Here is a 7,528-nt window from a genome sequence, read left to right on the forward strand (position 1 = left end):
ATATTTTCTAGTCAACATTTGTAAGACTTATAGGTCTATAATTTTTCAAACGATCTTTATCATCCTTTTTATGTATTAACGAGATAATAGCATTCCTCTGTGAAAATGGCAGTGTGCCTTTCTCAATACTTTTTATTAGAGAGGCATAGTATGTATGTTTTATTTCTTCCCAAAAATATTTATAAAATTCTACTGGTAGACCATCTTGTCCAGGAGATTTATTTTCTTTCATATTATTTAAAGCTCTTTGACATTCTTCTATAGACGGAGTTTTATCACAATTTTCCTGTTCTTCGATTGTTAACGTTTGACATAAAATATCGGACAGATAGGTATCAATATCATTATCAGGAATATGTTTACTAGCATATAACGAATTGTAAAAAGTATAGAGGCATTTCATTGTATTATCATTATCTGTATGAACTGTGTCATTCTCATCACGAATCTGATTAATATTATTATTAGACTGATGCTTCTTTTCTAGATTATAAAAGTACGATGTGCTTTTTTCGCCCTTTTCTATCCAAGTAGCCCTTGACCTAATATATGCCCCTTTGCATTTTTCGGTATAATACATATCAATTTCTCTCTCTAGAAGACGTTTATAATTCATATTTATTTCATTGGAAGGTTTTAATTCAAATAACTTAATCTGTGCTTCAATAAAATTTACACGTTTTTTTCTAAGCCTAGCAATCCTTTTCGAATAATTTAAAATGAAATCTTTTATCAACATTTTAAGATACTCCCATTTTGTAATTGGGTCATGCATATCATTCATATTTTGGAGTTTGTCTTTTATGTAAGACTTTAATAATGTGCAAAAATTATCATCGGTCAGTAAGGAAGTATCAAATTTCCAGTATCCACTTCCTCTAGTATTTTCAATTGTATTTAGTTCAAAGATAATTCCTACATGATCACTAAAACGTGTATTGTCTAATTTGGGCGCTTGACGTAGATAGATACTATTTAACGGATACCATAGATTGGCTGCTGTAAAAACAAAGTCGGTTCTAGTTTTTGGTATATTTTCTCTATTACACCAGGTTAGACCATCATTACTAGCTTTTCCATTTTTTAGCCATGCGTCATTCAACGCAAAATGTTTCAAGAGTTTTCTTAAAAAAGTAACACTCTTATCACTTCAATTTTCAACCTGACAGTTAAAGTCACCACATAATATTAATCCATCTGTATTCAAAGTATATTTGTCAATCCAGGCTTGTAAGCGTTTAAAAAACTCCGTTCTTTCTTTTTCAGAATTAGGTGCATACACATTTACAAGACTAAACACTTTTTCGTTAATTTTAACATTAATCAAAAGCTTTCTACCATTTACGGACTGATGATAGTTAATGATATCAACATTCAAATTTTTTCTAAATAAAATTGACACACCTCTACTGAAGACAGAGTCAGAGAGAGCGTGATATTTTTCACCGAACCACCGTGAGTTATAGATATGTTCATTTTCCTTGACAAAGTGAGTTTCTTGTAAAAATATAATGTCGAACTGTGCATCTTTTAACCAATCAAATAAAGTTATTCTTTTTTGATAAGTGTTCAAGCCTCTAGCATTTAAAGAAAATAAAGTAAAAGGTTTAGTGTTCATTAGGGTCTATAATGGTTGTTGTTGATTGCATCACTTACTAAGCTATGTTTTAGCGCCTTTCTTGCCTGCATCTTTCCTTGCTTCCTTCCTTCCTTAAAAAGAAATACACTGATTGGGAAAATTGAAAAAGGAGGGGTCAATATTGTGGATATCGAAAGTAAATTTTTAGCGGCTAAAGCGTCATGGATTAAAAGAATAACAAATAAATGTAGTATAACATATGATAGCTTGAATGACATGTTACACGAAATGAATATATCCGTACTTGAAATTATCAAAATGACAGATACCAAAATTTGTAAAATACTACGTTTGCCTATTTTTTATTGTGAAGTCTTCTCTACTTTTTATTTATGTAAAAAAGAGAAGAAATATTGTAATTTAAAAAGAGATGAAATTCTGACAGAATTTATATGGTGTAATTCATTGTTCAAATATAAAGGACAAACTATTTGTTTTGTAAATTGGATAAAAGATGGTATTCTTTATGTTAAAGACATTTTTGATGAGAATGGAGAGATCTATGATATTTCTTATGTTATGAATTTATTGAGAAAAAGAAATAACATTCTTTGTGAATATGTAATGCTTAAGCAAGCAATGAAGGAATGTATAAAACTATTTAACTTTTCAAATGCAAAACATGTAAAAAAAACTTGTAATTATTATTTTTTGTTTAAAAACAATGTACAATTGTCAATTCATTCTTTGAAAAGCAGTTTTTGTTATTCTATACTAGTAAATTCAAAATTTCTGTACCCATTGTATGAATCTATGTGGGAAAAGCTTTTTGATCTTGAAACAACAGATTTCAACTGGGAAAATATTTATTTTTCTAAAATTAAACAAATGTATGAAAATAATATTGCAGAATTTAACTATAAGTTACTGCATTGTATTGTAAACAATAATTTGGCAGTAAGCAAGTGGAATGAAAATGTATCTCCACTATGTGATGCATGTAAATTAGTCGAAGATGCACAGCATTTGTTATTTAGTTGCGAAATGGTAAACAAAATATGGAAACGAGTAGGGATTTTTTTGCATCTCACAATAACATGGAAAACTATAGTCCTAGGTTTTTATAAAGATAATAATATTCATACAGTTATGTTGAACAATCTTATATCTTTTGTATGTTTTACAATCTACAAATATAAAATGAAATGTAGATTTGATAATGAAATTATGTCAGAAAGAAACCTTATACAAAAACTAAAATATAATCTTTGTTTACAAAATGATATTTAAAATTTGCGAAGAAATTTAGATCTAATAATAAAATGTTTACTTACTTAGGAAATTATTTGTGATTGAATATATGATGTACATGTTTCTTTATTATGATATTTGTTTTAATAAAAGAGAAAAAAAAATCATCATTGACTTGATCATTGTTTTATATATATGAATATCAATTTATCACTGTTTCATTTATGTACAACACGTTCTCTATTACTCTGTTCTGTCGAAATAATTAGACTTGACTCACTATGTGTTAAGTCCATTTATGGAGACAACAGAGTAAGCCAGCTCAGGAAAGATAACTCCTGTTGTTGGGGTCCTTGTTATATCCCGTGTAAACCCCTATTGCCCATATTAGGAAACGGTAAGAACATGCGCAAATACTGTGGAATCATTAGAATTCGTGGTGGCTCAATTTTCGGGGATTTCGTGGGCACCCCTTCCCCACGAATTTACATCCTCAACGAATAAAGACACTGAATTTGTACATTTTTAAATTTAAAAAAATCTCTATATGTACGCATAAAGTAGAAGTAAAGACATTTTTAATTTTCATATTCATATTTCAATGCAAACAACGCAGGGTACATAAAGATAACGTTTGTAGTTTACAGCAAAAAATATTAGAACGCAGTGTGAATAAGGGAAGTTTTATTTATAGCCTTTAATATTTCAGTTCAATCTTAATTACTACTCAGTAGAATATAGATCCAGTCAGAATGAAACTCTAACAGGGAGACAGCGCTCTGTTTATCCTGCATATATGAGCTGCGGGGGAAGTAAAGTTGCCGATTTTGTTATTCCTAAAAGAAGTTTTATCTGTCGTTTATAATCAATTCCGACGACTGTAACCTGTTTTGATCCTTTTTCCTCCAGGTTCGTCAGATATTCATTTTGTTTCGTTAATAATAGTTACAAAGATTATAGGTCATACGTCGGGGTGGATAGTTAGAAGTTCCATAATACGTAATGCATCAGAACTTGTCATTGAGAACTACGGTAACCACCACCTCAACCTCAAGCCTCACAATATTTCTGTCAGATGGTTCGGCAAAGGAGGCATGGTCTGGGAGGACCTTGAACCCTTTCTGCATAACATGGTCATCAAGTTTGGCCAGCCAGGCATAATGATTGTTTTTTATCGTAGTGCATTGTGGTGGAAATAGTATAGCTTTGATGTCTTTGCGTCGACCTCAAACATTTATGAAACTTACCATCTTCAATATGCAAGCTCATTTTCCTACATGCCAAACTATTTGGTCGCAGATTTTACTAAGAAATTACTATAGACATTCATATTAACACATTGCTGCGAAACGAGCCCGAAAACGTATTAATAGTTCACTATCAACCTTCATTATGTCAAAAGCGAGGGGGGGGGGGGGAGGGGCATTCATTACCAAGATCTTGGTTGTTGCTCGCCGCAACTGTACAGGGATGGAATCCATTTATGCGACTTTGTTCACTTCATTTTTTTGAATACTATGCAGGCTGGTTTGTACAAAATCATCACTCAAAACATTGTATGTATTACATAATATATGGTTTTGCGTTGAACCCCGCCAGTTTCGTCTTGGTTTAGGCAAAATTTGCCGCTTCTTCGGATGCCTTCCTTTAATAAGCAAACTGATCGATGGAATGCATTTGGCTCTCGCCGCATATTCTGTTTTAGTCCAGGGTCTGCGGCCAGTGATATGGGCTCCTGCCATTTTTATTTAATTTGCTACATCATATACTCGTGTGAAGTCGATGTAGTTCATTGCCATTTATCATTGTCATTGTCATTTTATATGATACAGTTCTATTCCAGGTTAAATAGTTTATCATAAACAACGTCAGTTCAATATCATGTGCTGCCGTCAGGAGAAAAGGGCCCTTATCCTTTGACGTCACAATGCGCAGAAAACGACGTCAAAGTAGCGGCATTGTCAACGCAGTTTTTTTTTTAATTTTTGTTCTATTTTTTTCTGCGTCTGTGTTGTTTTTTTTTTTAAAACTAGAGTCTGGCCTTGTTTTAATACCGCGATTAAAATTTTTTCAGTCAAATATTACACGTTGATTTAAAAAATAAATATTTAATAAATGAAATGTACACATGTAACGTAAACTCAATATCTACATTTCGAACGCGTAATATTGCACACAAGTTGGTGATGAAATATCATTAAAATGCTGCTTTTGCATCCGCTATGAAACTTATTAATAAAAACCATATTTCCTATTCTAATGTGTGATGAAAATATGCTCTAATTGGGAAATCACTTTTTTTTTTATAAATCATCGTTGGAAACCAAAGGCCTGTCTCGCATACGCTTACTTATTGCGTATAATTGAATGCGAGACTGGTCGTGGATTTCTTCTGATAATGATAAATAAAGTATCCCGAGTAAATTTGCACAATTTTAGTTTGCACCAGCATTGTCTAGCAGTACATATATGATTTATCAAAGTTTAAAAAACTACACTGAATACATTACTTGTCGTTGATGGGAGGGGTTGAAGGCTGAGACATACCGAATCGATGCAGAGCAGTATTTTTCAACAAACAGTTATCTGCGCAGTATTTACTGTGAAACAAGTCAAATATGTCAAAAGATCTTGTTTTAAATCATAAGTTTGGAAGTTCAACTCACAGGAGACGATTCTACACTTTTTAAATTAGTCGTTAGGAACCCGAGAGAAGCGATTACGTCTCAATTATAGTGCTACTGCCAACATACAAAATAAATTCTCGCATACTTTTATTACAGAAGAAACTGTGATCAAATTTTGAAATTATTAACGAATTAGAACGCGTGTAAAACCCTGTTACACCGGAGCTGCGTCCTCATGGCGATCCCGCTGCGACCTTAGGTAATGTAAAGGTTCATGCAGTAGAGTCTCCTACAGCGCCGTAAAAACGCAACGGCGTATTCGTCCGTCGCGGTGGGAGCGCCTTGAACATTTAAAAACGCCGTGCGACGGCGCGCACTTTAATCATGCAAAAAGTACGCGCCGTGGCTCTGCGTTCTGATAGACACGCAGTAGAAGCATAGTGAGGTCGCCGTGACAGTGCTGTAAGATATTCAACAGCGCCACGAGAGCTCCGTCGGCGCGCTCAAGGAACGCATCTAATCGCAGTGTAGACTCAATGAAAAGTCAATTGCGCTTGCACGGAGACCTCACGGAGTCCTTTGGGATCCCACTGCGCCTCTATCGCCCTCTCACTGCGCATCCACAGCGTTTGAACAAGTTGTTTTTCTTTTGGCTGCGTTCACACAGCGACCCCAAAGAGCTGTTGCTGCGTCCATAGCGCTCTCGTGACGTTTCTTCTGCGTATATACCGCGCTCCCACGGCGTTTCAAGTGCGTTGTCATCAAGACCACAAAAACTCGAAAATGGCTGTTGTACAATAGCAAGCGATGTAATAATTATCAAACTGGATGTAGATGACTATGTAAAAATTAGTATTTACTAATATTCCAAGACTTGTCAATGGACGTAGATGGAATTCATGCCATTTGATTCTGATGTTTTCACATTTTTTCTATGTTTTCTTACAACTAATAACGGATCTTTTTTGTAGACCTGACTACTAAGAGTTTTGTCCAAATCCTTCACAAATTGTTTAGAAGAAGTTATGTTTCAACTTCATGTACAATGTACCTTTTCATAAAATCAAAACAATTTTTTAATCATTTATTTACTAGTTGTTAATTCGTCTTCGTTTCCCATACAATTGTACAAATTAATATTAACCTACCAAGATGTGAAGAGCGTCTTGTGCTCACAGTCAGCGCGCAGAGCACGCCGTGGACGCGCAATGAAAACTGCTAGCACGTCCTGAGCGCTCGGCGAAAACTCAGCGAGAGCGCAGTTAATCGCCAAGTAGAACTCCGTGGAAACGCAGTTACACGCCGTGGGAGCTTCGTAAGAACGCCTCGGTCGCCATCAGGACGCCGTGACATCTCCACTTGTAAAATTTTCAAATAAAACTACACATTTTTTCTGAATTTTCCTTGCGGTCCTACGGCGATTCCATGATTTTATAACGCCGTAAACACGTCGTGGGGACGCAGCTGGGTGTGACAGGGCCCTAGCTAACGGATTCGTAGAGTATAAGAAATAGCGTCACAGCGTGAAAATCTACTCTGATATATCGCATTTGATTTCATGAAAAAATCTGATTCTCTATATCGACGTTTTCATGTAAAGTGCCTTTCAAGAAACAGCATAAAAGTATATACCAGTACGAATGAAAAACTTGTTTATTATTTGAGCACAATCTATTTTGTTTTCTTGTGCAATTTAACAATCCAAATCCAGATGATGTGTGTACTTTTTTAGCTATATTAGGTAAAATAGGAATCAGTCATAACATGCCTGAAAACTCACCACATTTTTATGGAATTACAGCATTTTTATATGATTATATTCATCTCAAATCAGGTACTTACATGATTCAAAATTCCTTAAACTAAACAGGTTTGTAAATGCAGTCATTATATTACCATACTTTTGATATCAAGTCGATAAGTTGTCGTTTTATATTACAATTCTGTAACAATTCATTTTATCGATAAATATAAACACTGCATGTGCAACATTTACAATTAATAACGTGCATGGGCGTACATTCATCTTCAAAGATGGTGGTTTCTCATCTTTTCTTTTTTAAACAATAAC

Source organism: Crassostrea angulata, chromosome 2 (genome assembly GCF_025612915.1).
Source record: "Crassostrea angulata isolate pt1a10 chromosome 2, ASM2561291v2, whole genome shotgun sequence".
In the NCBI taxonomy this organism is placed as follows: Eukaryota; Metazoa; Mollusca; class Bivalvia; order Ostreida; family Ostreidae; genus Magallana; species Magallana angulata.